Consider the following 27,964-nt stretch of genomic DNA (forward strand, 5'->3'; position numbering starts at 1 on the left):
CATGCAATTTCACTTGTTCACAGCACAGCCTGTGTGTGCCATCACATTAAAACCAGAGAGAAGTAAGGAAGACACAGAAATATGCTGTAGGTAAAAACAAAACAAAACAAAACAAAAAAACCTGACAGACTGAGTAATTATTAATGGGAATCTCAACATGGATAGGTGTGTGCAGCAGACTCCTCTAGGAATCGGCCTTCACCACACAGCCATCAACAGATGAATTGCAAGAGGTAAGGTTCTTCCTTCCCCTGGAAAGGTAAGAGACTGAAAATGCGAAGGCTCATCTATAACAGCCAGCAGCTGCCCCGGCGCGGGACAGATGCTGCGATGGGTCACGGCTGCGGTGCTGGCAGAAGCAGCGGCTTGCAAGGCTCTGCCGTGGGCACCACCGAAAGGAGGACTGATGGAAATACTTGAAGCTGTTGTGCAGTGAGGGGGCCCTGACCCTGAGGAATGGTGTGCTGGGGACCAGCAAAGCACCCAAAAGCTGCAAGTTTGTGAGCAGGCAGCCCCTCCAGCACTCCCTCCACACCACATGTGCAGGCTACTGCCCGTAGCTGAAGAAAGGAGGTGCCAGGACGGGCTGTCACAGCTGTGTGAGCTGCTGCGTGGAGCCAGGGAGGTCTATGGGGGTGAGAAATGTGGACCTGGTGAGCAGTCAGGGAGCCGCAGGCAGGAGGGCAAACAGGGCTGCAGATTGTGTGATGCTGGCAGCGGCAGCAGGCTCTGTCCTCCCTGGGGGGTCTGTCCTCCCTCCGGGACAGTGAGCCTGGACTAGGAGGGGACAAACCTGGACACGGACCCACTTGCAGTGGGGTCAGACCAGGCCTGTGGGCCCCCCAAAAGAGAGATGCTCTGCAGGGCCTCTGGGTGCACCCACAAGTGTCAGAAGGGAGGATGTAAAGTCTTGGTTTGTCACGTGCAGTGTGTGTGAATGAATATGTCGGATGGTTTTTCCCATCCGTGCATGGAGCTCATTGATGGCTGTTGTTACTTTAGGGACCCAGGAAGGGAGTTGAGGCTGCTGAAGACCTCCTGCCATGATGGAGGATGCAGGATGGGGGGGGTGGTCCCACTCATCTACAAAGCCTACACTTATGGTCACAGTGATAGCCCACTGGCGGGCTGATGTCCTGGCCCAGCCCCATCCTCAAGGTGCCCGATGCCCGGTGCCTCCTGGCCTGCCCTGCTCCCTGGCTTGGGTGGTGGGGTGGGTCCTGCTTGCCGGGTCCTGCGCTGCTGCCCCAGGGAGCACCCATTGCTCCCGCTTCCCAAGCAGCCCCAGGCCCCAGTGACCTGGAGGGCCAGGGAACCATGGGCAAAAGCATCTCATCAACTGCAGGCAGCAAAAAAACCAACAAATTCTGGGAGGAATTATATGACTGAACCTCAGGTCATGACTTTTGTCTGTAATTCAGGGAGGAAAACCATGACAGGAGCTGGAGACAGGGTGTACAGAACAGGAGGGAGGTGCCACATCTGCAGGCGCAGCCCGAGGGGCATGGAGGTCTGCCCAGGAAGGAAGAAGAGCCATGAGCATCTCAGCGGAGGTGGAGGAGGAAGCAGCTCTGACGGAAACGGTGACCTGGATTCTCAGAGCACTGAATTGCAGGAAGACTTGGAGTCTAAGAGAGCAGCCAGCAAAAAAAAGCAGAAACTCAGACTAGAGCCTGATGAGAAACTGAAGACCATCACAGAGAAACAAAGCTTTCTGGAAGGAGAAAAGGGATGGCACCGTCTCAGAAAACAGCTTTGAGGTCAAGCTGGACAACAGCAGCGGCTTTCCAAAGCACTGGGAAAGGGATCTGACTGAGCCAGCAAAAAGTTTCTCTGCTGGACAACATACGGGAGCAGATCCAGGCGGCAAACCTCAACACGTGGCCAAGGCAGGCAGGGACAGTTAGACCGCCCTGCAAATGCAAGGGACAAAGCAATTGTCCCTTAACTCTGTGGACACTCCTCCTACATTACTAAGGCTGCACAGCCTCAGTAAGTGGGAAATGGGTGATTCAGTAATTATATATCATTATTACATGTAATTGTATCTTATGGGCATCTTCTATTAACTTTCATTGCTGCTAAAAAGGAAGTACTGTGCCGTGAAGCCATTAATACAGGGAGATACGTGGATTTCTAGCAGCAGCGTGTGGACATCTGAATAGAGCTCTACAAAGGAAAAATGTTTCTGCTCTTGAGGCTGAGTGTGTATGTTCTTGATGCCCAGAAAGGCCTTGAGACAAGATGTCTGAATGACTGGAAGGTCCACAGGAGAGGCTCACACTGCAGCATGCCTTCAGACCTCTACAGTGTAACTGGTGCAAGCCCTCACGTGGATGCACTTGCTTCAACTAGAGAGATTTCTATCTGTTTAGCTTGTCTTCATGGATGTAAAGAGCAAGTCGAACCCAGTTAATATTGGGTGGATTCAATACACACCAGGGAGAGTCAGCTGGTCTAAAGCAGTAACTCAAGGCCAGGTTTCTTGCATCTCCTGCTCACCGGACACACTGCTCAGAGCAAAGGCCTTGGATGGAGCCACGCTGCCACCGGCCCCGTTGCGCGTTAACCTGAAAGCTGCCTTCTTTGTACAACCCACCTTTCTTGCAGGGAGGTAATTCCTGTTACCCCCTCCTGTGCCCAGGGCAGGCCATGCATTCAAACCACTGCAGCCTGCTCAGCACCCCGCTATGCCTGGTGGGCATATTCCTGCTCAGCACAGCCCTCTCCATGCCTGCCTGTGTGCCCGTGCAGCTGACAACCCAGTGGGAATTTGGGGAGATCTGGGGTTCGTTTCCACAGGCAGGGTGCCAGAGCAGCAGGCAGCAGCGCTGGGGGAAGGTGGAACGGGCTCCCAGTTACGCGTCTCCAGTGAGTGCTGTCGCTTGGATCCCTCACGCAGCACTGGAGGGGGTAATGCTGCAGTCACAGCAAACAGGCCTGTGGTAACATGGAGTAGCACCCAGTTTTTAGCTGTCACTTTGGAAGGCATCAGCATGGAGAGATGCCAAAGATCTAGGAGCTGTAGCTCAGTAGAAGAGAATCACAGCACTTGCTCAGGCTTTTTTCCTCTCCTCCCTGCTGGCTCTCTGAATTAACGGTCTCTTGTTCTCCACTCCCATCTCTAGGACTGCAGGTCTCCAGCACGTCCTTAGATGCATTCTCTGCTCACCAGCTGCTGCTCTCCTGAGGCCCCACGCTGTCTCTGGCAGCTTTGTGCAGCCTCAGAAACCTGGGGGTGTCTAAAGCGGTAAGCAGGCAATTTGTGCCCTGCTTCTCTGCTGCCATACTGCCTGCTCCTCCTCCATTTCCTGGGGGCCCTTCCTGTCTTCCTCCTTGGCTTCCATCCAGGCCTCAGTGACATACCAAGAAGCTGCAGGTGATCTTCAAAAATCTCAAGCATTTTGCTAGAGTTGTGGCTGCCAGCAGCATCCACAGCAGTTAAACCCAGAGCTACCTCAGCAGTGAAGCAGGCGGAGACGGCTGACGATGCCGGGTCTGAGTACTGCACAGCTCGCTGTGACACTGAGAGAGCATCTCCTCCCTCTCCTCGAAAGGGAAGAGCTGGAAGCAAAATGATCAGCTAGAAAAGTGTGCTCATAGGAGAAAGAATTTCGTGTGGCTTCGGATTCAACTGCCCAGCACAAGCAGTATTTGTTAGCGCTGGCAGGTAAGGGCACAACACGGTGTCTCGTCTTTGCTTCTGCTGGCTATCCAGCCCCTCCAGGTGAGTGAGGGCAGGGGTCTAAATGGGACGGGCCCAGTGGAGGATCTCCTGCGAGGGAGGGAATTCCGTGACCTGAGAAGTGCTTGCAGCTTCCTTCGTACCCAATTTTAGGATAAATTTTAGGATTAATCCATTAACTGTATGGAAGTTTGTCTTTTTCCTGTGCCTTTCATTTTCCCTTTCTCTCCCTGCTAATCCCTTTAAATAATTAGGTGTTTAGCGCTTTCCTGACCACGAAAGTCAACCAGCAGGGAAACAGAAGTTAAAAGCCTGGTGTCACTCTGCAGCGCTGTAGGTATAACTCAGCCACAGCTTTCACAGCCAAGCGCGCTTTCTGCTGCGGCTGCCTCTCCTACCGGCGCCGCAAACAGCAGAACGGGGCCTCTTGCCAGAGCGGCGCCACAAGCCCCCGGCGCGCAGTGCCAGGGCGGCCTTCACAGGCCCATTGCCCGCCGGCGGCGAAAGGGGGCTCGGCCCCACGCCCCGAGGGGCCTCCGCAGGCCGGGCGGGCTGCGGGCAGGGCGAGCTCCGCAAACACTGCGGGGGCCGGCCGCCAGCAACGGCCTTTGCACCCGGGCGTTCGCAGCGCCTGGGTTCTTCCCCCCGACGGACTGCGCCGGCCGCCCGTCAGCCACCGCTTCCGTGGGGCCGGTCCCCACGCGTGAGCCGACTGCCGCGGCCTCCCGCGCACCCATCCCCCAACACAGCGCCCGCCCACCCCACAGCCGGCCCCGCGCCAAACCCCGCCCGCGAGAGGGTGCACGGGGGCGGAGCCCCTCCAGGCGTAGCCCCGCCCCGCCGCGCGCAGCCGCGGCCCGCAGCGCCCCCTGCTGTCGGGGCGGACCGCGCCGCCGCCCCAGCCCTGGTGTCTGGACTCCGCTCGCCGGCGGGCGGGGGCAGTTTGTTTCCCTCGGCCCAGCAAGCGGCGGTGGGATTTAGGCTGGATCGCGAACCTAATTCCTTCGTTTCAGCGGGAGTTTTGCCTCCCTGAAAACCTGACCCGTTAATCGGAGGTCAAAGGACTGCAGAGCGGCGTCCCCCGCACGCTGAGTGGGCGGCTGGGCGGCAGCTCGGCTGGGCAGTGTGCACGGAGCCCTGACCCGGGTCAGAGAACAGCTGTAGCCTGGGAAGAGTTTACTTTCAAAGCCTAATCATCTTTAAAATATCTTTGCAGTAATAGATAAAGTAAACATTTCTCCTTGGCAATTTTTACTTATTCCAATTGTGCTGCAGGAGTGGCCTCGTGAAAAAAGAGTTCTTTCTTAGGGCTAGAATAAAGCGGCCATGTTACAACAATTACTGGAAGACACCAGCCAAAGGCTGCAGTCGTCTCCGATCCCTTTGGGAGCACAGCAGAAAGGCTGCTATCTGGAAGAACAAAGGGAACCAGTCAGTCAGTCAGTTCTAGGCAGGGCTCCCGCCATGCACGGCAGGTCCTGAGCCCGCTCCAGCCGGGCTGCTCCCCGTGACGGTGGCCAGCCCCAGCTGTTGCATTGCCATGTGGCCGTGACAGGGTTGCTTAATAATTTTGCTTTTGTGTTCCTTCGCATGGCTGTTAAAACCAGCAGAACGTGTCAGGCGATCAGAAAAAGGCTGGGAATGCTAAACGTGGCACACTCGGAACCAAACGAGGAAGGCAGCAAGGCACTTGCGTCCGCCTGCGCCCTGGGAATGGCCCACGAGCACAGGCGATGGATGGAGAGGAGGGGGTGCAGGGCCTGGAGCTTGCTGGGGAGCCTGGGAAGGGCAGAGGGTCCCTGGCTGGACGAGCTCACTGCCGCTCAGGCTCTTCAAGGGTGGCCTCCCTCCTTCCCCACCTCCTGTGAGGGAAGGTGGGGTGCTGGGTAGGGAGGTAAGAGGGGGGGAGAACATGTTAATGGGCATCTTCCAGAGACAGAGTTCATTTGCTTTGAAGATCTGTTCTCTTTTTTCTGTTAAGGCATGTGGAAATTGACTGCATTGTGTCCTGAAGCCATGTGGATGCTGTTTTTTCTGGTGTAACTAAGGATTCCATAGCATGTAGCTCCCTGTAATGTGGTCTGATAGGACATCTTCAGCTTGCCACTGTAGACAAGTTTCTTTGATTGCTTTGTAACTGGTGCAATTGGAAACATATTCCAAACACAATGATGGGAAGAAAGGGAGGCCTACATTTCCCTTCAGTGCTCCCCATGTGATCTATCCGGATCATGTACCCATGCAGTTTTCTGCGATTCTTTTGCATACAGCCACCCACTGAGCAAAGTAAGAGTCTCCCTGCTTTCTTGACTTAAAAGGAGCTATTCTTTCAAAGCATGGGGTTGTCCAGGTTAGTAATAAAAGTATTGTTGTGTTTCTTAAAAGTAGAGCTGCTGCAAGCACAGTTCATAGACAACAGTGTCATGGGATGTTTTCAGAGCAACTCAGGGTCTGCTCCACTTCCACAGAGGTTGTGAAAGTCTTGCTGTTGACTTGTATCTTGCTGTTGACAATATTCTGCTTCACCTCCAGTTGTTATTCCAGCAGAAGAGAGGTCTCTTGTGGTCCTGTGTCACATCTGTAGGCTCTTCTGGCTGTTGACTCACGTTCTTTGTGAGGCTGTGCCAGGCACTGATTGGTCAGAGGCGCAGTAAAATGCTGCATCTTAAATTAAAATTCCTAAAGACAGAAAATGAGTTCATAAGCTTTGGTCTACAGATGTCAGCACACAAACCTCCCCGCCCAGGTGGGAGAGCTCAGTCCTTTCCATCGGCTGCATTCAGGGTTTTCAAAGTTCTGCATCAGCATTTTTCAAGCCTGTACACACTTGAATCAGAACAGGAAGAAAACATCCATAAAACTCAAGTGAATGGACTGGGGAAAGAATCTTGAAAGAGCAAAGTGGAGACCCAGCAACTGTGTGTGTCTGATCCATTCTGGCTTTTCCATGCATGCCTGACACCGTCTTGGAGTAGTTCTGAAAATGTTTGCACCACATTGAGCAAAGACACAGCTGTGGTGTCCAAAACAGGTGAGATCTGGCAGGTTGGCATCCCAGAGGTCCATGTGCCACTCCTCTGCGACACATGCTGCCCTTCAGTGGCAGATTTTGGATTAGCTTTGAGACAAACTGCAAACAGTAATTCAGCCACAGACTTGCTCCTGAGAACACAACGAGCTTGTCCATGGGTGTGGTGACTTGTAGCTCTTTTTCAAATGATCCAGCTGTGGGATAGGAAAATAGAAGGTTCTCAACCCTGACGTCAACTCAATGTTGCCACGGATTTTGCTGTATGTAATGGCTCTGATAATTGGGTTGTGTGGGAAGACCATCTCTCCTTTGCTTCTGCTCCTCCTATTCTCTCCAGGCACAGAAGGAGGAGCCCACCTCCTGTATGAAGGCAAGTGAAAAGGGGAGGGGAGCACTCTCTGTTGGTCATGTCTCCCATGGCCCTGGCACCAGCAGTGTGGAGCTTGCCTTGTCGTTCCCCTTCCCCAAACCCAGCAAACCAGCCAATATTTCTGAGACAAATTCTGCTCACCCAGGTTTAGGAACTCCACACAAGAACAGATAACACAAAAAGAGTGCAATGGGGCTGGATTTAAGGGTTCGTCAGCTTCCACTGACCCCCAGTTTCTTAAGTTGGGCCTTCATCCCAGAGCATTACACGCTTAGCCAGGCATAGCAGAGATCAGCTCTTCCTTCCTGTTCATGCGGCCCTGGGCAAATTGGTTGTACTTTGTTCAGAAGAATAAACAGCAGCCAGCATCATGGTCAGCTCATTTCTACCGTCATCACTGATCTCGATCTGTCAACTGCTTTTGCTGCTCCTTACTTGTTGGCAAAGAGACTCAAGCCAAAGGTCCTTTGGGAGATGCAAAGACAATAGAAGGAAACATTTGCCTGATCTCTGATGTTACAGCAAAGGGCTGGCCAGTGCACATGAAAATATTGTACTTACAATGGAAAATTTAATGGGAAAATTGCAGGAATAAGATCTGAGCTGCTAAGGACCTATCTGCTCCTTGACGAATGCTCCAATTCTGGCTGGAATCAGCCTTTCTCAGCAAACTCCCACCCATAAAGCTGGAAGGCTTTTGGGCTCAGGTAAGGCAGGGTACTAGTCACAGCAGCTCCCCGAGTCATTCCATTTTCTATTCCCAATCCCATCGTGTCATCCAGATTTCCAAAAATGGACAGCTGTTCCCATCTGACTAGTCCTGATGTGGAGTACAACTTAAACCCAGGACACCGACTACCCAATCCCAGTCCTTCCTGGAGCTCTTTCTTTGGTGCATTTTGGCTCTTCCCTCTTGCACCAGAAGCACCCCAATTCAGACACAAAGCTGTGACTGTTCTGTGCGGCTGCTGCTTGTTAGCCTGTCAGATCCTTTTGCACCAAAAGAGATCCTGTCTATTCATGAAATGAAATGTGGTTATAAAAGAAGCGAAAAATGTGGATTCCCTGGGGTTGAGGATGAGGCTATGGGACTGTCTTAAACCCTGGGAAATTAATTTCTGGTTTTGCAAAGAAGCTCTGAGTGGGAAATGTTGCCTGTGGAGCCAGCTCCTCCCACTACAACTAATGTGTTGAGGCTCAGTGTATGTGAAGATTGCATCTCTGGGAAGTATTGTGATGGACCACTGTCAGTGCTGGCAACCTACACAACACTGCATGGTCAGTGGGTGTAAATTGGAAAAGTCAGACTGTCTTCAGTGGATTTAGTGTAGATTTAGTAACATTTCGTTGCTATTGTATATATATTCAGATGTACCGATTAGTCATCCAAGCGAAGTGGTTTGCAATGCAAGCAACTGCAGATCAGGAGGACAATGTATGTGAGTACCAGCAGAGCTCATGTCAGCAGCACCAAGCACAGCGTGATGTTATTTGGAAGTGTGGGTGTCCGTCTCTCATTACTTGCGCTAACGAATTTGTTCTGCAGAGGAGCACATATGGGAAAGGTCTGCATGGCTGTTTTTGAAGAGGAAAGAGAGAAGAACTTGTTGATAGCACAAGGACAAAGGCACAAACACACTAGAAAGGGTGTGCAAGGAGACTTTAAAGATGGTTTCAACAACAGATATTCAGATATGAAGAAGAAATTCTGCAGTAAGAACAGGTAAGACCAGCTGTTCTATATAAGGAAAATCTAAGAAAAAAATGGGAGTTGAGAATAACAACACAGAAAGAGACAGCTTTTTCCCAGAGATTTGTAACTAAAGGAGAGAAATTTGATATAGGAAAACCCATGGATATAGAGCTGTCGGTCTCCTCCAGGCCGGCATCACCAAAAAAATGGCATTTGGAAACTAGACAGATACCAGAAGCTTTCTCAAATACTGGGAACCAGGAAAGAGAGGGTCACAAAACTAATTTCAAGTGTATCTGGGATGCTGTTCAAATGGACAATGAGGATAGAGAGCTGGAAATTTGGAGTGCGACTAGAGGGATGACAGGACAACCCTGTGTGCAAAAAACACCTAAAAGAACACTGCAAAGCGGCTTAAAAAAGACTGGTAATGTACTAATCTCGCAGTCCAGAGGTGTCACTACGAAACAGTGAAGTGCTGTAGCACTTTTGCTGACGTGAGAACACACATGCAAATTACTCCAGGCTGTACTAACAAGTGCGCACGGACCTGGGACTACAGCAATGCGTAACGCGTGCCCAGCTAGCAGCCAAATGTGGGCTCAAGTCGTGGGGGGGTGGGAAGTCTCTGGAACACAATAAGGAATGAGGCCTTCTTGTAAAAAGCTGAGCAAAATTGGGAAGCACAAGAAAACTGTTAGCATTTTGCTGAGTTCTCAGAGCTGAGCCTGCTAAATTAATGGTTTAAGTAAAATAACAAGATTTTATAATATGTTTCCAACTAGTCATTTGACAGCTTTCCACAGATGGTCTGAAATGTGTATGAAAATATAATACAAGTGGAAAATTCTTGTCTAACTTTACAGCATCCTTATGTGCTCTCTCATGTGCACACCTTCTACATGTCCTGCAGCAACAGTCTAACTGTGATGCCTTCAGGACCACTGGCGGTTTTGAGGTGGTGAGACAAGGCTGGAGAAGTGGAAGCAGAAGAAACCTGGCAAGAAAGAGTGATGTTCCCAGTGGGGAAACAGAGTGTGGAAAGGCAACCGACTTGCAAAGAAAAATGAGGGGATCAGTGAAGGTGGTCTTAGCAGCACTCAGTTTATCTAGGAGAGGGTAGAGGTTGGGCTGAGATGCAAGGTGGAGAGACACCCATCAGGAGTGGGGGCCAGCACAGCTGCAGGTGCTAGCTGAAGCCCTCTGCACATATGAGGTGGTCTCCAGGAGGTGCCCTGGGAAACATCTGTGTCCTTTACATGGGAAGATGGAGAGGGCAGGGGTGACAGAGACTCCCAGTTGGAGAGAGCAGGGCACAGATGGTAGCAAGGAAGGATGAATAGAGTGCCTAGGATGGGGATGGAGGGAGGACACTGGGGGACCTGGTGCAAGGGGCAGTGTGGAAAGGGAGAAAGTGGCAGAAAGGAAAAATGATTCCAAGAGACAGGAGGGAATATGACTTCAAAGGGAATTTGCAGTCAATGGCACCAAAAGTAGCAAGAGAGTCAGGAGCATGGGGGAGTGAGAGGCTGTGAAGGACGATGGTGCAAGCACTGAATAAAGGTATAGACCAGGGCTGTTAGCCTGAGGGTGGAGTTGGCTGTGGTGCTGGCTGGAATTTCCCATTCAAACAACAATGAAGGAGAAAGGTGGGTCAGCGTGGGATTCTCTGGAGACATTCAAACCCCCCCTGGATGAGGTCCTGTGCACCCTGCTCTAGGTGAACCTACTTTAGGAGGGGGGTTGGACTCGATCTCCAGAGGTCCCTTCCAACCCCCACCATTCTGTGATTCTGTGATCTGGGGACAGTGGCATATTATAACATGCTTACCTTGGAGAGCTTGATGAAGGAGCATGGAGGTAAGTGAGGATTCAGAGAGGTAAAGTATGGAGTAAGGCTAGAGGCACAAGCTATTAGGAGGTGGGAGGAGTTGCAGTTTCTGGGGTATTTGGATAGACAAGAGCAGCTAATGAGAAATGCTGCTGACTGTGTAAGAGCCAGGGAGAGTGCAGGAGAGGAGGAAGTGTGGCTCAGTCCTGGGAGAAGCTGGCAGTGCCCTGCACAGGGGTAGAAGAAAGGGAACGACTATGTGAAGGAGTAACCTGAGGTGGTGGGCAGGGGGTCTAAGGGGAAGGAAACTGGAGGAGATGGACTGGGAGAGAGGGTGGAGTGAGAGGTGCTAGATATGAGCACCGAAGATGTATTAGGGAGGGGAAGAAGTAGGAAAGGGTACAGCAGCACAGCAAGGCTTTGTGCCCAAGGAGTGCAACAGAAAAGCGGGTGGGAGTCAGAGAGGACAGCTAGTGTGAAGGTGGAAAGGTTGGAGAGATGGAAGTGTTCCAAGGTAGGAGGGAGGGGGTGAGACAAATGAATAGGCAAATTATAACTAATGCAATAATTAGCTGCTGCCACAGCAGCAAGCTGATTGTTGCCCAGAAAAGAGGATGAGGCAGGGAGTTGGTGGGCAAGGGGGGGGTCCGGGCAGAGGGGCTGAGCTGGGCCGAGCAGCTGGGGTGTGGGGCAGCACTGGGAGCAGCAGGCAGCAGATGCTGGGGCTGCGGTTCCTATGGCAACACATGAACGCGACAAGCGTGCCAACATGGCGGCCTTAGCAGGGGACAGCATGGCGGGTCTCCATGTCTCCCTGCTGACGGTGGGAGCAGAGCCATGCACCATCCCTGGCTACCAGGGCTGCAGGGTACTGCCCCTGCGGAAACCAGCATGAGATACTGGCATGTTCTGGGGCTGGGCCCCCTCACTGCTGAGAAGTGGATTCCTCGTGCTCTTTCTCCTCATTCCCAGGCACCCCAAAGCCCAGCAGAACGAGAGCTGCTGAGCATCTTGTCAGGGCGCATAGCGAGGAGGCAGCTCTGCCGTGCGTGGCCTCTGGAGGGGCGGTGGGAGAGCGAGCGTCCGTCCGTCCCTCTGGTCCCTCGTGCCCAGGCACCACAGGGCTGGGGGCTGATGCGTCCGGCACCCGGGCTCAGCGTGGCCTGCCGCAGCTGGCACATACCTCCAGCACCTGCAGTGTGTAGGTGCCTTCCAGCAGGGCTGTCACAGCGTGGGCCCAGTCTGCAGGCAGAAACAGCTCGTGTTTTTCACAGGCTGGGGCCTTGTTCTTCACTTCGTAATTTTGGGAAAAATTTTCCCTTACTTTCCAATTGCATCTCCTGTAATTAACCAACGCTTTGGGTGTGCAGCTACCCCGCAGTGTTGTGCTAATGTCCTACGCTAAACAGCTGGAGACAGAGCACAAAGGTCAATTTTTCTCTCCAGAGAAGCAGCGTTTCCTAACGCGCTGGCTCCCAACCAGCAGGACTCGCAGCTGGGTGCTGAGGAAGGGCGCTGCCCCTTTGCCTTCAGAGGCGGCCGGGCGGAGGGCAGCCGGCCGGGGGAGGCCAGCCCGGCCGGGCCGTGTTGCCCCCCGAGCAGCCCCGCTCCCGCACGGCCCGCCTCAGCCGCCTGAGGCAAGGCGCGGGGTTTCGGCGGGTTCGCAGCCGTGCTCGGAACCGCGGCCGCGTCCGACAGCAGAGGGAGCTCCGGGAGAGGAAGAGGAGGAGATGAAGCCAGGCAGGAGCAGCCCTGGGGAGGCAGACGGGCGGCGGTTCGGCGGAGGCAGCTCTGCTGCGCCAGGTAGGGAGCTTTCAGGCGGCAGCGAGGAGCGAGGGAAAAACGGGGCTGAGAGAGGGAGCAGCAGTTGAAAAGCAACCACCATGGAAACGAAATGCCAGGAGAACTTTGGGTACAAAAAGACATGAAAGAGGCAAGCAAAACAACTGTCTGGGTGCTCTTTCTCTTGTAAGATTTAAGGCTGCGGCCAGCTTCGGGGTCTCTGGTGCTAAATGGCTCTCAGAGGGAGGAGGGTATCTTAGTTACTCGGGGAGTGTTTGCCGTGTATGTGATTGTTAAAAGGTCTGGGTACATTGTTTTTCTTCCCCCCCCCCCCCCCCCCCCCGGGGAGAATGCTCTGTGCTAAGCACTGTTCTCAAGTCGAATTCATTTCAGAACGTTTCAGTAACATTTTGAGAAACTCTAGTGCCGTGACTTCACACCAGGACCAAAGCACAGCGGTGAGTATGCCTGGGCAGCGTGCGCATCCGTCGGAAGATGGTGGCCATTTCTGCCGCATGTGGGATGACAGCAATACCAATCAGCCACATCACAGCGCCTACGAAGCCGGAGCGTGGCTATGACTTTCTGGCCACAGAGATCTGAGCAGGGAAATAAATAGACGGATCTTTCCACCCCTTATTCCCTGTTGTCCCTGGTGCAGCACAAGAGCAGGCATTATTCATGCTACAGTCTCTGAGCAACCCAAGGGAAAACTGCCTGCTAATTTCAGTTCCTGGTGTCAGAACGTATAATTAACCTGACAAAGCAAAATGTTATTTTGGGTTAAGGCGTGATCAGACCGTCCTTCTCCCTCTACCTTTTTCCGTATGGTGTGATCGACTGGAGGTGTTTGGGGCTGAGGGAGGTGTATGTTTAGCTGTTTTGTGGTGGCTATAGAGTGTTGCCAGTGAATTCACTGCTGTGTAATACATAAAAAGTATCGCCAGTGCTTTCTCTAATTAATTTACATTCAAGGTAAACACAGAGAAGACAGAGTGATTTGGAAATTACAAAAACCTGCTTCCCTGCCACTGCACATATGTGCAATACTCCCCCCTTGTGTATATATCTTTGAGCAGGAGGTGAAGCAGGTTTTAAATGAGCATACTGAGTGCCAGGGCGTCTGTGGATAGGAAATACAGGAATACTTGGGATTTTTAAGGTGTGTCATGTTAAAATAGAGTGGATAGCGTGATGCTAAACTGACAGTGGATATCAAATTGTAGAAGCTTTAGGCACTGGAATACTTTGGTTTATTTTCATTGTATTTGAAAAAGTATTGGGAAGAGGATTTCAGAGGTGGAGTTATATCATGTTGTTGCTGTGTTTTCCCTTGGGTAGAGTCTCTAGGATGGAGCGATTGATTTTGTTTGATCTATAATATGTACACATAACTAGCAGAAGCTGCTGCAGTTAAAGTGAAAAGATTAATCTAGCCATTTCAAGCAAAATCCACTTCTCTCTCTGCTGTGTTGGCAAGCCTGGGTTCTGCAGGCTCCCAGGCACAAATACAGCAGCCCTGTTGCAGTTGTTGAGTTGAGAAAGAAGCTCCAAGTCCCTCTAGGTCCCTGCATAAGGATCCCCATTTTCAAATAAGTTTTCTCTGCTCTCCTTCTACAGAAAGACTGGTGGTTTCTTTGCTCCACGAAAAAACAGGAAGACAGAGAGAAGATGCAGCATGTAGGAAATAAATTATGTAATATTCCTTTACCCCTTTTTTTTCTGCTGTTTTTGCCTGGTCTTCCTCAACTTTGTTGTTTTTTTTTTTTTTAATGGTCCAGCTGGGTGAGTCCTTAATCTTCAGCCATTTGAATGACTGGAGATCAGTCATTTGCAGGCTCGGAGCATTTTGGTCCTGCATATGTTCTTTCTTTCTCCTCCTGCTGCTCAGAAAGCTCTGCCCAGCTGTGCACCTCATTATGCCCTTGTGGCTAGGTTATTTTAAGAAAACTTCTTCTAAAGGAATAACAAAATCAGCAAGCTCTAACTACTGTAACGGTGGGACTGAGGAAGTAAAGGTTAAGTGCTAGCACAGGTGTAGCTAAGCATTGAAGATAACTGGCTTGCCATTGCTTTAAAGACCACCATCTTCCTAGATCCAGGTAGGGTGCTTAGGTTTTGTGTCATGCCATTTGCACACAGAGCCACAGCCATTTCACTGAGAAAGCCAGTCAAGATCTGAAGAGGGAAGAAGGATTTTCAGGCACGATTTGAAGAAAGAAATAACAGACTGAAATGTCCCGGGGGAGGCAGAGAAATCATTCCAGTGAGCTGGGCTGGACAAGCCGTAACAGCTGAAAGCTTCTTTTGTCTTACCCTGCTAATTCTGGTTATAATAGCCAAATAGCCAAAATAAATAGGAAATTTTTATTTCCTCTTCAGCCTCCATGCTTAGGGTTTAGTATTTGTGGAAATGAGGGTGAGCAGAAGAGGTTGACATGATAGAAGTAGTAAAGTGCAAAATCAATAAAACAGGAAGAGCAAAGTAGATGAAATGGACTAATTGGGTCGCAGACTAATCCCCCTCCCAGCCCTCTGGCTCGAAAGATCTGAAGGTACGCAACACCTCAGCAGTGGTACCTGGTGTGCTGCCAAGCTGGGATCTGTGTACGAAGATGCCACTTTACCAGGCACTACATTTGACTGGCACAGGCTCTATCTCAGGTTGACCAAGCAATGCACAACCTTATTCCTGCTTCTGCCGAATTGAAGCCCTGCTCAGGCGAGCAGCGAGGGTGAAGGGCAGGTGGTGGTGTTTGCAAGCAGCGCACCCTCCTGCCTTCCTGCCATGCTTCCCTTCTATCTCAGATGATTCTGTGTGTTTTGTGAATTTATAGTCCTTTATTGGTAAGTACAGAATGAAACAGATTTGCCATCTGTTGCTATATCCACTGGGTGAAAAGTGAAAACTCATGGAAACTAGATCTTCTGTGTAATCAGAAGCAGCCAGCAGAAGTTGTGTCGCTCCTGTCGTCACTTTGCTGAGCTGCAGTGTGACAACACATGCTGCTTACTACGCATGCCATCACAGCTGCTCCTCTTGTTTTGAAATACAAAGGTACTTGCTAAGACTGAGGCCTCACCCCCCAGATCTCCATTCCCTTTTTAAATAGCACATTGACTGAGTTTGTGTTATCGCAAACAAAATAGAAGCACTGGTGACCACATTGTGGAGTTCTGGATGCAATTAGAAGGGGGAAGAAACTGCTTTTTATCTAAAACAGTACTTCTGATGTTGTAAGATAGAGAGACTCCTCCTTTTTCAGCACAAAGCCAAGGTAAGGAGAGGGTGACTTTTTCCATCCAGGAAGTTCAGAAGCTGGGAGAGATCTGTGGCTCCAGAGCAGAATAGGCTGGCTTGCAAGGTCTCCAAAGGTCACTGTGCTTTTAACATAGAGGCTGCTGTGCCATGCCTTTGAAGACAAGCATAATAGTGAAGTGTATTCAGAAAAAGTGGCAACATGGGTCTGGATAATTATTTAAGATGGAGTTATAAAGTAGCAATGAAAGTTGGTTGGCAGGAATTAAAAAAAAAATAAACCTAGCACGGTAGGGACAAAGTATTGCAATGCTTTTTGTAGTGGAAAAACATGCGGCTTTGGTTTTCCTAGGTATCTTTGGGATTGTCAGTAAAACTGTAGCTAACAGAGCATTGACATAATTCAGTTAGACTTTCCGAAAGCTTTGACACCGTGCCCTGGTCACGGGGCACACGGAGCTGCAGCAGCCCGGCAGTGCAGGAGCACAGCCCTCGGGTGACACGGTTCCCTCTCTGTCTGGAAGAGGGGAGCCCCCGACCCCCTCACTCCTGGGCTGACTCTCCATGCAGCAACCTCCCCGCAGCCAGCTGCGGGCACAAGCAAAGCTGGCCCCTGCCAACAGCGTCTGGCTGCAGGGCGATAAAGCAGCTGCCAACACACTGCCTAACTTTGCCTGGGAAGTCAGCCTCACGGCTGCTGCGGGAGGGCACGGGGCACAGGGGTGGCACGCACGGCTGGGCGGCTGGCAAGCGGCAGGCCGGGGCTGAAGAGCAGGACTGCATCCCCAACCCCATCCTCCTGCCCACGTGTCCTGGATGAGCACCATGGGCTGAACGGTTCAGCACTTGGACACCCTTTTTCTTGGGAACGGGTGGCCAGTATCCAAGTGAAGTGACTCATGCATCCTCCTCCTTATTTAAACCAGAGTCTTCCCCTTCAAGCTTTGCCCATTCCATGAAGCCAGATTGCCGAGTTTCTGGAGAGGGGAAAGCCAGTTCCCTGCCCCTATCTCTCTTCTGTGTTGCCATGTGCACTCCTTCCCAAGTGACTACCTCATCTACCTCTTAACATTCCCCTTCATCTTAAATTTGCTTGGGAGAAAAATTCGTCAGCCCACTGAAAGCCAGGACTGAAATATTTCCCGGTATGGATTTTCCTCACTGTTTTCTGAGGAACCGCTGGCACTTGCTATTTTTGGCACCATCTCTTCCTTATGTTCACCTTCTGCTGGTGTCCCTCCTGCACCTGGCTCCCTTGGACTGAGCTTGGACACCCACTGGACAACATCAGGCGGCCATATCTGAGACGCACAGGATGTCTGTTCAAAAAACAGCTCCTGCATCCTCCACGCTAGTGGTGTCCAAAGGAGTTGAAACAAGCGTTTGAGTGAAAGAAGGAGAGAACTGGAAAACACCTCAGAATAAACTGCCAGTTTTTCAACCTGTCCAAAACCATAACGCTGTTGGATGACCAATATTTTCTAAAAATTTTTAATGATAGGAAAATGGCGATAATGCTAAGGTGGAAAAATCTGACATGTTTTGGGTAGTCAAGTTTAGGGAATTTGAAAAATTTTGACTAAAATGCAGTTGTAAAAAAGGATTGATTTATCTGGTGAGGCATATGGCTGCATTGCTATAGCTTGTTCATGTAATTACTAATTCAGTGCTCTGAGCCACAGATCAAAATAACAATATTATTGTATTTTAATTGTAAAGGGCTGGTGTCGGAACTGTACATGTGGAAAGAAGCTGTATTTCCTCCACCGCCTTTGGTTTTCTGGCATGTTTTTATCACACAGAATAACATGGAGCTGTCTGCCTTGTACTTCTGCTGAAACAACCCAATGGACTATCGCAGGGTAACAGAAGAGCCGGGACCTACATTTGCCCCAAACCAAGCTCCTTCAGGTTAACTCCCTTCCTCTTTCTCATACCCCACTTCAGCTGGTTCTAGTGCCAGAAACAGCAGCTAGGGCTGCCTGAAAGCACTGAGACTCGAGCCCGGAGAAGACCCAACCCGAGGCAGTGGGCAAGGTCTCTGCTAGAGAAGCTTGAAAGGGAGGAACACAGTTTTAAATTGGAGAAAATTTGAGTTACCTTTAAATACAGATCACAACAAGGGGAGAAACCCCAAATCAAGCAACCCGGCATACATTCCGTAGGAGGCAAGTCTTTCACACTTGTCTTTGCCCTGTCAGAAAGGGACTCTAATTGGATCTGGGTCTACCCAGTTGCAGGTGTCTTCTGCCTCGAGTCCCCAGAGCTATGCGTTTGTTTTGCTGGTGCACCTCAGCTTGGCAAGTTGTCTTGATGGCCAAGTGAATGTGGATTCAGCTAGCTCTGACCAGCTCTGGCATTTGAAAAAATCCTTTTTCTTCCGCTTGAATCTCTCTGCCAGCTGCCTGCGAGTCAGGATTTCCCAGCCAGCAGCTCTTGTTATTATCTATTTTCACTTGCCTTGATGTTTACCGGATAGGACTGCTTTTATCTCTGTTAACCCTACATTGCTGTGGAGCCCCAGTATTACACACCGTACATGGCTTGGGCACTGGGTCAGAGCAGAAATACATAAATAGATAATAAATTCACCTTACTGAGGAAACAGCGAGGTCTAAAATGCTGGCCAAAAATAACGCAAGTTTTGATGATCTCAGGGAAGAAAATAACTAAAAGGCCAAATGAAGGTATTTAAAAAATCAAAGCTTAAAATAAATGACAGCTCATTAGACTAAATCTGAACTCTGCTAAAATTCTCCACCCGATGAAAACGCCGGTATGAAAATAGTGCTGAACAGCTGAGAGCAGGACAAGCTGGCCTGGTTTTCTCTGGTCTCAGAAGCTGAATTGCTGCTAAGAAGCGCTTTAATTTGTGACCTTAGATACATCTTGCAGTCATTTAGACCAGAAGGTCTGATTAAAAATGCATCTAAAAATATGAAGGGGAGATTCTCAATGTTTAAAGGGCCACAAAGCTATTTTGAACAAGCACGGAAGCATCGTTTCCCATCTCCTCCCGTTCCCAGAAATCATGGGGATGAAGCAAATTTTGGAAGAACGGGAGCCAGTATTTTTTTTAAGTTCCATTCTTGATCAAGTTCGGTAAGTTTCAAAATAACAGGTTACATCCAGTTCTAGCTCAGACAAGCACAGGTCTGGTCACTTCCCAGGTCTGTGCCCACCAGAGGCTTCAGGACACCCGTGCCCTTTCAGTCTGGGGAGGGAAAACGGGCTCCGAGGGACCTCGGGGTGCGGTGCGCGTTCGATCCGGCTCCCCCTCGGCGCGGTGCTCGGGCTCCGCAGCCGCCCCCCACCCCGGCCTCTGACTCACCGGTTCCCTCGAGGGCTCGAGGGAGATGCAAGAAAACGAACTCTTTTTTTTAGCAGCTAAGATTTTAATAATTACAACGCACCGCTCGAACCCGCCGCTATTTCGTTTACCTCACGTGCTACACCTCATCTACCCGCACGCAGAGATGCGGCTGTGCTGCCCGGCGGCCCCCGCACGGGGAGCGTTCCTGGGCTTCGCCCCGCTCCCCAGGGGCCCCGCAGCCCGAGTCCGAGTGCCGGGGCGGGCGCGGCCCACGGGCACCTGAACGCGGCGGCCGCGCGGGGGGCGAGCGGGCGGGGCCGCCCCGGCCCGGCCCTCACATGCGCGGCGCCGCGGGAGCCATTGGCCCCGGGCGGTGCTCTGGGCGGCGCTCTGGGCGGCGGGGCCGGCCCTGACCTGCACGCCGCCGGCAGCCGGTGCGGTCCGTGCGCCGAGCCATGCGGGTGCGCGCCGCGCGAGGAGAGTGCGCTGCAGGGCGCTGCTAGGAGCCGAGCGCGCCCGGCCTCCCCTCCCTCCCTCCCCGCCCGCAGCCGCCGCCCGCATGGCAGCGCCGCGGGAGTGACCGCCCCGGAGAAGGTCTGCGTCCCCGCGGCGCGCGCGGCGCGGCCCGGCCCGGCCCGGCGCGGCCGCGCGGCTGTCGGGGTCCCCCAGCCCGTGGGGCCGTCCCTGAGGTGAGGCGAGCGCGAGGCCGGCGGGCGGGCGGGCATGGGGGCGGCGGCACCCGCGCCCCGCGCCGCTCCCTCCCCGCGCTCGCCTGCGGTGACTTTTCCGCCCTCGCCGGGGCCGGGGCCGGTCTGCGCGTGTGGCTGCCGCCGCCGGGCGGGCTTGCGGCGCCCCGGGCGCGGGGCGCAGCCGCCGCCGGGACTCGGCGCGGGGCGTTCGCCTGCCGTGCGCGGGGGGAGCGGGGCCGGCCCCGGCTGCGGGTCCGGGGCTGCAGCGTGCTGCTGGGAGGCGCGGCCGGGACGACCGAGCTCCCGTCCGAGAACGGTGGCACCGGCCCGGCGTGGGGACTGCCGGCGGCTGGGCTTCGAGGGGAGGGGGTCCGCTGCCACGGTCAGGGTAAAGGGGCCTCGACCGGTCCGTGAAACCCGTCCGGAGGGCACAGCCGGCCCGCGCCGGAGCATCGGCTGCGCGCTCTGGAGGCGCGTCTCCTCCCTCCCCCCTGCTCCCCGGTACGCGGCCGCACCGGCTCCCGCTCCGTGAGCATCCCCGGGCCCCGGCACAGCGGCTGCTCTGCCTTGCAACCTCCATTTCCCCCCCGTCCACGTTGCAAGTGCGGCCGCTGCGGTTAAACCGGCACGGGTTCGGGCACGGGGAGCTTGTGGCCGGCGCAGCGTCCCTCAGGGCGGGCGGGCGCGGTTTGGAGCCGCCGGCAGCCCCCGGCCGCCGCTCCCCTGGGCGCGCCCGGCGTGCGGGAGCCGGGAGGTGGGTTACTCGGGCTCGAAAATGGAGGACGGTAGCGGTAACCAGCCTGTTGTTCGGTGGAATAAAGTCTCCGTGGTACTTCCTGTAATGGTGGTGCTGAAAGTGGTGTGCTGGTGTTTGCCTGGCTTGGCCGCTGGTGCAGAGAGCGAAGCATCTTCGGTGCTAGCTTCGGGGTACCCGCCACTCGTAAGCACTGGCAGGTACAGCTTTTTTTTTAAAAAAAAAAAAGTCTGGTGAAGTATTTTGTTATTTTCAGCATTATGTCTGTCAGCCATGATAGGAAAGGAGCATCTTTTCTGCCTCTAAAACTGAAGGTGGGGAATGGTTGTGACCCCGTGTTTGGGAGAGAGGGCTTTAGGATGTGAGAAATCTGCAGGAACAGCACTGAGATTTTGATTCCACAGCTCTCAGCTATCAAAAAAACACTCTCATCCCCAATGAGGTGGCGAAGTCCCTTCCTCTGTGTCTTTTTTGTTTTTTTTTCCCCCTCCCCTCTTCCTGGCAGCAGAGGAAACCCTCTTTTTTCAAACTTGGGGTAAGGATTGTAGCGTGGAATGTTAGTGTTACGTTATTTGCTCTTGATTGCCATCTTAAATTAATTTACCAAGCCTTGCTCAGAGGCCAGGATCCTATTCATTCTTTGTGATTTACAAATCCCCTATAAACCTTTTATTGTTAGCTGAAACTGATTTATGAGGTCCTGACCTAGGAATATGCTACTGTGGCTGTATGTCCTGTGCTGTACACCATTTTCTCCTATGTTTCTGAGCAAGCATTGCCTTTATAGTAAACTCATTTGGTGCTTTGTGGGTGTCTTGCTTAGTGTGAAAAAAAACTTGTCTGTTATGTCTGCTCTATCTGTTTTCTTGCACATAATAAGCAAGGAATATTTAAAAAGATACTGTTATTTGCAATCAAGGTTACTTTGATAAAGATCCAAAATTTATAAAGGCTACATGAGGTAATGTGGGGAAGGGAGCAGGATTAAGCAGTAATTTATTTTGTAAGATCCAGATATGTGCAACAGATATCTGTACCAGTCCTGACATCCTTGGGGGGACGGTAATCTGTCCAGCGTGTTTAGACCTGGAGCAGGAATTCTAAAGCACCAGCACTGGCAATGGAGAAAGTCTGTGTGCTGCCCTCATGGGAAGGTAATTATTAATAGAAACAAACCTGTATAATAACAATGCAAAGAGAGTGAAAGTGTTTAGGAGCTTACTGTGGAAAGATTAACTGGTGTACATTGTGCTAACACATAGCTGCACATGTGAAATAACAGTTCTTGTATTCCCGTTCTTTCTTAGCCCTGTGTTCTGTTGCCTCAGATGAGCCCCTTTCTCTTCTGTAGCAGTAGGTAGGTGGTGGTATGGAGATATCGCAACCGTACATCCTGTGTATGGACGGCTCTCTTGAGTGCACGCCTGGAGAGTGAGCAAAAAGCTAATGCTGCTGGTGATATGCTTGCAGTAGGTCCTTCCAGTGACAGGAGGATAAGAAAATAAAGGCTAGTGGAGAAGAGGGTATGTACATGTCTGTTGTCAGAAGCACTTGCGACCATGTGTGTTGTAAGAAGTGACTGTACTGGTATTTCCCACCTTGAGGTCAGTTCCCTGAAATTCTCCACGTCTTCCTGTTCTGTTTGTTGAAGTCCCATTCAGTGTCTGTTGAAGCCAGCAGGAGTAAGTGGGTTTTGAGTCGGGTCCTGTACCACTTTCTGAGTTTCTTTTCCCCCTTGTGTCCTCTGATGGCACTGGCTGCTGTGTCGGTTGCTGCATGCCGGTGGACTGGCTTGGGGTGTCTGCAGGCAAAATGCTGACTCAGCGCTTCAGCCCAGCGTCTTGCTTTGCCTGCTTCCTCGCCTCTGAGAGCCAGAGGGGAGTTTTAATACAGGTACACAGACATCGTAAAGCATTTAGTCAGTGTGGGGCTGGTGATGGCTGTTTTACTGAGAAGTAGCCTGAGTCACAAACGATGTCACCGGGGAAGCCAGTAAGCTGGTTTCTCGGCTGGATGCAAACAAAAGGGAGTTTCAGAGTTAGTGTTTTACCAAATAATGAACTCTGAAGGTTTTTCATTTCTTTGCAGAAAAGCAGTCTGTATCTTCCAGTTAATTCATAAAATTGGTGTAGATCACTAAATATTCATAAAACACAGCAGTATTTACGTTATACTCAAATGTTACTGTGTAAAGTGGAAAGAACAAAACATGTTATTTCAGCTTCTGCTGTTTAAATTTCTCCATTTCTTGTTAGCATTGAAATTAGACTACATGGTGGTTCTTTTGTGTGTTGGTTTTTTTTTTCCTTTCTGTTTAATTTATTTATTGTCTCTTGGCAGTGTGAAGATTATATCCTAGCAAAAAACCCCAAAGCTACTGATGTATTAAGAAAAATTGAAATAATTTTACCCAAAAACATTAACATTTAGATAAAGACTTGTTTGTGCTTTTGCATAACTGACATTTTTAACATTTTTTTTGTAACAAGCAGTGATAAGTCTGTGGACCTCACCATGCAAAGACTTGTGCACATGACTAATTTTCCACACATGTATAGTCTCATGAGCATGCATGCATAAGGCTCTCTGGGGTCATGGTAAAGGTGCTTGGTCTTGAAAGTGTTTATTCTTGGCTGTGATGTTGAGGTGCTGTGGACCTATGCTTGTAAGTATTTGCCAGACAAGGGCTGAAATACAGGGAAAGATGTTTGTGAAAACAGTTTTCTAGCAGCTACTAGCATTAGATTTGTAATTACTGTTTGAAAGCTATTCTGTACCTCTAACCATGAGAACACTTTGAGCCGCGTTTTTTCAAAGTTGGACTTGCTTGCATTGGGAGTGGCTCAGGATCTTTTGATCTAAGCAAATTGAGTCCAATTTTGTTTTAACCATAGAACAAGGAATAGGTACCGATGGCTTGCCAAAGAATTTTTCCCCTCAGAGATTCCAAACAAATTTAGGGAAGAACAAAGCCTGTGTTTCTAGTGCTTAGCTTCTTGAGAATCATCTTGGGTTTGGGCATGTTAAAGAGGAAAGTGCATCTCAAGTCAAGTTGGCACTTTCTGATACCATCAGTAATATTTCCACATCATTAGGTTTAACTGACACTGCTTCAATCTTTCTCTCGCCACAAATTTCTTTAATTAAAAGAACTGAAGCTCTTTTCACTTTTTTCCATATTCTCTTCAGCTGTACTCTTCCAGTCTTGCAAGAGCAGGTTCCTGTCCCCCTTCAGGAAAAGGATAGGAAGAGAAGCTCAAAGACCTTTGTGTAGCAGCTGCAGAGTGTTCAGGGAGATACCCCTGGAAGGAGGAAGCTTGTTTTCTTGGATCAAGCCAGCAAAATTCCACTTTTGCCCATCACTTAGAGGCAAGCAGTAGTATGGAAAGAGAGTATGGCTGTACCAAGGATCCATTTGTTGGCATTGTTTTAAAAGAAATACCTTCCCTTCTTCCTCCTTTTCAGGTGTAAGTTGGGATATGAAAACACGTTGTTCATGTAGTCTCAAAACTGTTGCTACCTATAATTTTGCTTCTTTCCACTTGAGCTCCTTCCTCAGAAGCGATTTGTTCCAACACTGAAGTGGCGATATTCAAGACTTCAGAAATAATCATGGTGTAAGATACAGCCATGTTTAGGGGAGGAGGAAAGTTATTTGTTGCTCAGTTTTTGTTTTCTTTTCAGAGACCCTTTTCTTGGCGAAGGTAACTCTGATGAAGAAGCAGAAAAAATAACCAGCCTGAAAGGATGTGGCAGCCAGCAGTGAGTGAGGATAGCAATCACCTTTATTCACCGTGGTCCTGCATTTTGTATTGTTTGATCCATAGAAAAAGAAATGCTCTGGTTCTTGCTCCTTGTTAGTGTTAGAAAAAGAACCCTCTCTGTATATGGTCTTTTTGTTAAAAGTTGGGCGTCTCAGGTGTTCTGTCTTGTGAAGGTCTCATTTGAAGACCAGAAAAATGCAGTGGAAGATTCGTCAGACCCAAGGGGTGGGCATAACAGATAATCAAATGCTGTTGCTACATTTTCCTATCAAACTTCTCTTCAAACTGTTTGCTGTGCATTTAAATTTGAAAAAATTGCACAATTCCCAAACTGGAGTTTTAAAATCCCTCTCTGTTCACTTGCTCGGGATTTTTCTGAGTCATGTCTCCTGATGATTTACCCCATGTGGCGAGGCCACGGGTGGGGATGCCTAAATGCAGATGTCTGTTGCTGGCTTAGATGTCTTATCTGTGACACTTACATGGGGCTGGTGAATACGATGGGACGCCTGCAGCAAACAGTGTCCTGGAGCATCTGCTGGAGACCGGTGATGCTCTAGATGGACCCTTTTTCCCTAGATGTCTTATGTAAAGATACCTAGTGAAAGGAAAAAATCCAAGCACGAAGGCTCTGCGTAGGCCTTGCAGTGAGGAAGGCTCCTACCCACCCCCATGCAACTTGATGGCTACAAAGCCACAGCCAGGATTGGCGGGGGGTGGGGGGCCTGTTCTCCCTTGGACTTCATTCTTTACAAGTCAGCGCTGAGATAAGTTTCTCTATAAAAGGTGTTCCTGATTGCCCTTGGGTTGTACAGAAGCCAGGGCTGCCACACCTCTGGTGTTTTCAAGTCTGGCCAATGCCACAGATACAACATGCCCTCTAAAAGCGGCATTGTTTCTTCGATGGACTTCAGCTGCAGTGATTTTCCAATTTGGGATTATAGCTCTAAGGAGAAAACAAGTGCATAGGATATGTGTATGAGTATGATGCTGGATATCTGTCTGTTCTTCAGCTGTTGCAGAATAGGAAGGAAAGGAAACTTACACACTTTCACCTGGTATGAGAACTTGTATAAAGAACCTGGAATAACTCTGGTGCAGGCTTGCTGAAGCTGAGTGTGCTAGAGATAGGGGCAGTTCTATAATCTTGCAGTACTTTAATGTCAAAAGAAAAGCTGGTAACCCCAGGTAGATCTTTCATATTACCTTGATGTGTGCACATACGAAGTTAATTTTGTCATATTTTAGCAACAAAAAGTATACTTTATCAATTACAACAACACTGATTAAAAGCCCAAGCTTATACAACACTGATTTGCTAATTATTGAAAATAACCTTTCAGTTCAAAAGTGTCCTCTGTGAATATTAATATTTTATACAGAAGTATTTTGTAATAGACATTTTGTTGTCTTTGCACATTGGAGCACATTGTTAAGCTGATGTCATTTGGATTGTTCAGTATAAATTTGTCCACTAAACCAATGCAAATGTCAGTGAGTGATTAAAAAAAAAGTCCACCTTGTATATTTGTAGGTAGTGCTTTGTGTACCGATCGTGGAAAGGGAGGATAGGAATTACTTGGGTCTGACAGTCTCTGCATTAAAATTTGACTGTGGAGTATGAAAGGTAGTGCACTAGCTTGCTTTGTTTTCAGGCACCACTGTGGTTAGAAATACTTTCCACATGCATTAGCGATTGCCTTCATCAAACATGCGCGGAGGAACCAGACTTCACACTTAATCTGACTGATGTTTAAAAATACAAACTGAGAAGTCTACATACAGGGTTCCTCTCAATGGCTGCCATCCAGCAACTTTCATGTACTTGCTTTCTGTCTAATTAAATTAAGAAATAAAGCCTAAACTACCTAGCTTAGAAGAGGAACTGACAAAAGGGAAATGAAACTTTTCATGCACTTGAGTTTTTAAACTTTAGCTGTTTTTAATGCTTGCTGTTTTATAACCCGTGTTAAATTTCTTCACTGTTTTATCTCGTTGGCATTGTTAGCGAACAGAAAGGGAAGACCGGCTTCATAGTTTTGCTCCTCTCCTTTCCTATCCCTCTGACAACAAATCTGTTGGCTCTTGAAACAAGGAAGTGGAGGAATGCAGATACATAAATGCTCATTGGTGCAGCAGAAGTTGTGAGTTTGGTCAGTGCTAGTGTCGTCTTAGAAAGTGGGTAGGAAAGTGTCTAACAGGAGAATAATGGGAGAAGAGTGGTTCCTGGAAGAGAGAGTAGACTGAGAATGAGACGGAATTGTGATAAGTCAGGAAAATGAAAAATGCAGTGGTTTGGACAAGACTCTTATTTCCAGTGGTTGAAATTTGTGGTTATGCATTGTTTATTTTTAGTGTAATTTGATTTAGGATGTACCTAGATTGAAAGATGAATTTCAGAGTGTCCTTATTGACATCAATCAGTTTAACCAAAACAGATTTTAAAGAAACTGCTGGGGCCAGAGTTACAGGAGAACAATAATAGTAAAGCATGTAGTAAAGCTGGGAAATAAAAACAGGAGAGGCATACAAAAATACAAGAGAGAATAATGTGGTAAAGGAGCGGAGATAACAAAAGTGTTGAGAGAAGTGTGAATAAATATAAAAGAAGATCTTAAAACATGAAGTTGCATGTACTGTTCTGCACGTGGAAAGTGTATGGATTCTGTTTGTTTGACTGAGGGAGCATCGTCTCCAGAAACAGGGCTTTCACGCTTGCAGCTCAATAGCCAAGTTCTCCTAGTTTGCTGTCAGCTCGAAAGCCTGTTGCAAAGAAATACAGACCCCTGTGTGGACATATGTATCCATTACAGCAATTTTAATGGCCAGCTACGGACTTACAGGTTGAATTGGTACAAACCTGGGTTTAGCTGAAGAGTTTTGCACCTGCCTGATTTGTGCTGTGAAATCGCTGTCTGTCCACTTGCGCAGGGGCCTGGAGCAGCTTGGTCACAGCCAGCGTGCAGCTGGGCAGGGCGAGGGGCACGGGGTGCTCCTCCTCTGCTGTTTCATTTGTGCACGAGGAGAGGAGCTCTGACGGCTGCTGCTTTCTGTCATCCCAGCCATGTTAAGACTTCTGCAGTGTCTGATTACTTACCTGCTTGCTGTCAGAACTTGTAAGATCTTAGATGTGGCTTGCTATCTGCTGAGGAATGTAATGCCAGAGCTACCAACAGCAGCCCCCTCTCCTACTGCCTGTGGATCAAACAACGGGTTGCCTACAGCACTGGGAAATTTCACCTGCTTGCCCAGGAAGGTTTGATTTGTTGATGTCTTGGTTATATTCCTGCCTTCTGCGATGGAAAAAAGGGAGCAGGAAGAAGTTTGCCCGCTGGCCAGTGGAGAGGGGAAGAGGAGGTGGCCACAAAGAGAAGGCAAGAATTACAGGGAGCTGCCAAAATAAGGGGGGTGTTGGGTGGCATGTGGAAAGCTGCAGCCAGGCCCCAGTATGGACAATGAATTCTGCAGGGAGCGGCAGTGGGATCCTGTAGGCTCCTGTGGAGTAGGAGCAATGCCTTAGGCGTTTTCCAAAGGGAGCGTGGCTTCAAGACCAGCTGGAGCAGGTTTAAGCTCGCTGGTGTTACAAGGGGCAGTGCTGCCTTGCTGCCCACCCAACTCTGTCTTGGTGGGGCAGGATGCTTCTCTGGGCACACACCATGGAGAGGGTGGGAGTGTGTTCGGGGGAGACTGCCTTCCCCAGCAGCAGGGCGGCCATGAATTGGCTTCAGCTGGTTGCAAAACATCACTCAGAGGTAGCAACAAAATGTGATATTTATCTGGTTAGGTTGCATGC

General features: G+C 50.0%; 1 protein-coding gene across 4 annotated transcripts in view; it reads left to right on the forward strand.

The window, feature by feature from the left end:
* Nucleotides 1-3,647: 3,647 nt before the first annotated feature.
* Nucleotides 3,648-27,964, forward strand: part of LRRC8D (leucine rich repeat containing 8 VRAC subunit D) — a 69,159-nt gene continuing 44,842 nt past the window's right edge. The window contains exons 1-2 of one of the 4 annotated variants that reach the window (XR_012764414.1): nucleotides 12,157-12,413; nucleotides 14,013-14,147. The gene's annotated coding sequence lies outside the window, so the exon portion shown is untranslated. Of the gene's footprint in view, nucleotides 3,671-12,156; nucleotides 12,414-14,012; nucleotides 14,148-19,579; nucleotides 19,654-27,964 lie in introns of those variants that run through there. The other 3 variants (XM_075424877.1, XM_075424876.1, XM_075424875.1) reach the window with 3 other exon arrangements.

The sequence above is a fragment of the Opisthocomus hoazin genome, chromosome 6 (genome assembly GCF_030867145.1).
Source record: "Opisthocomus hoazin isolate bOpiHoa1 chromosome 6, bOpiHoa1.hap1, whole genome shotgun sequence".
NCBI classification, from domain to species: domain Eukaryota; kingdom Metazoa; phylum Chordata; class Aves; order Opisthocomiformes; family Opisthocomidae; genus Opisthocomus; species Opisthocomus hoazin.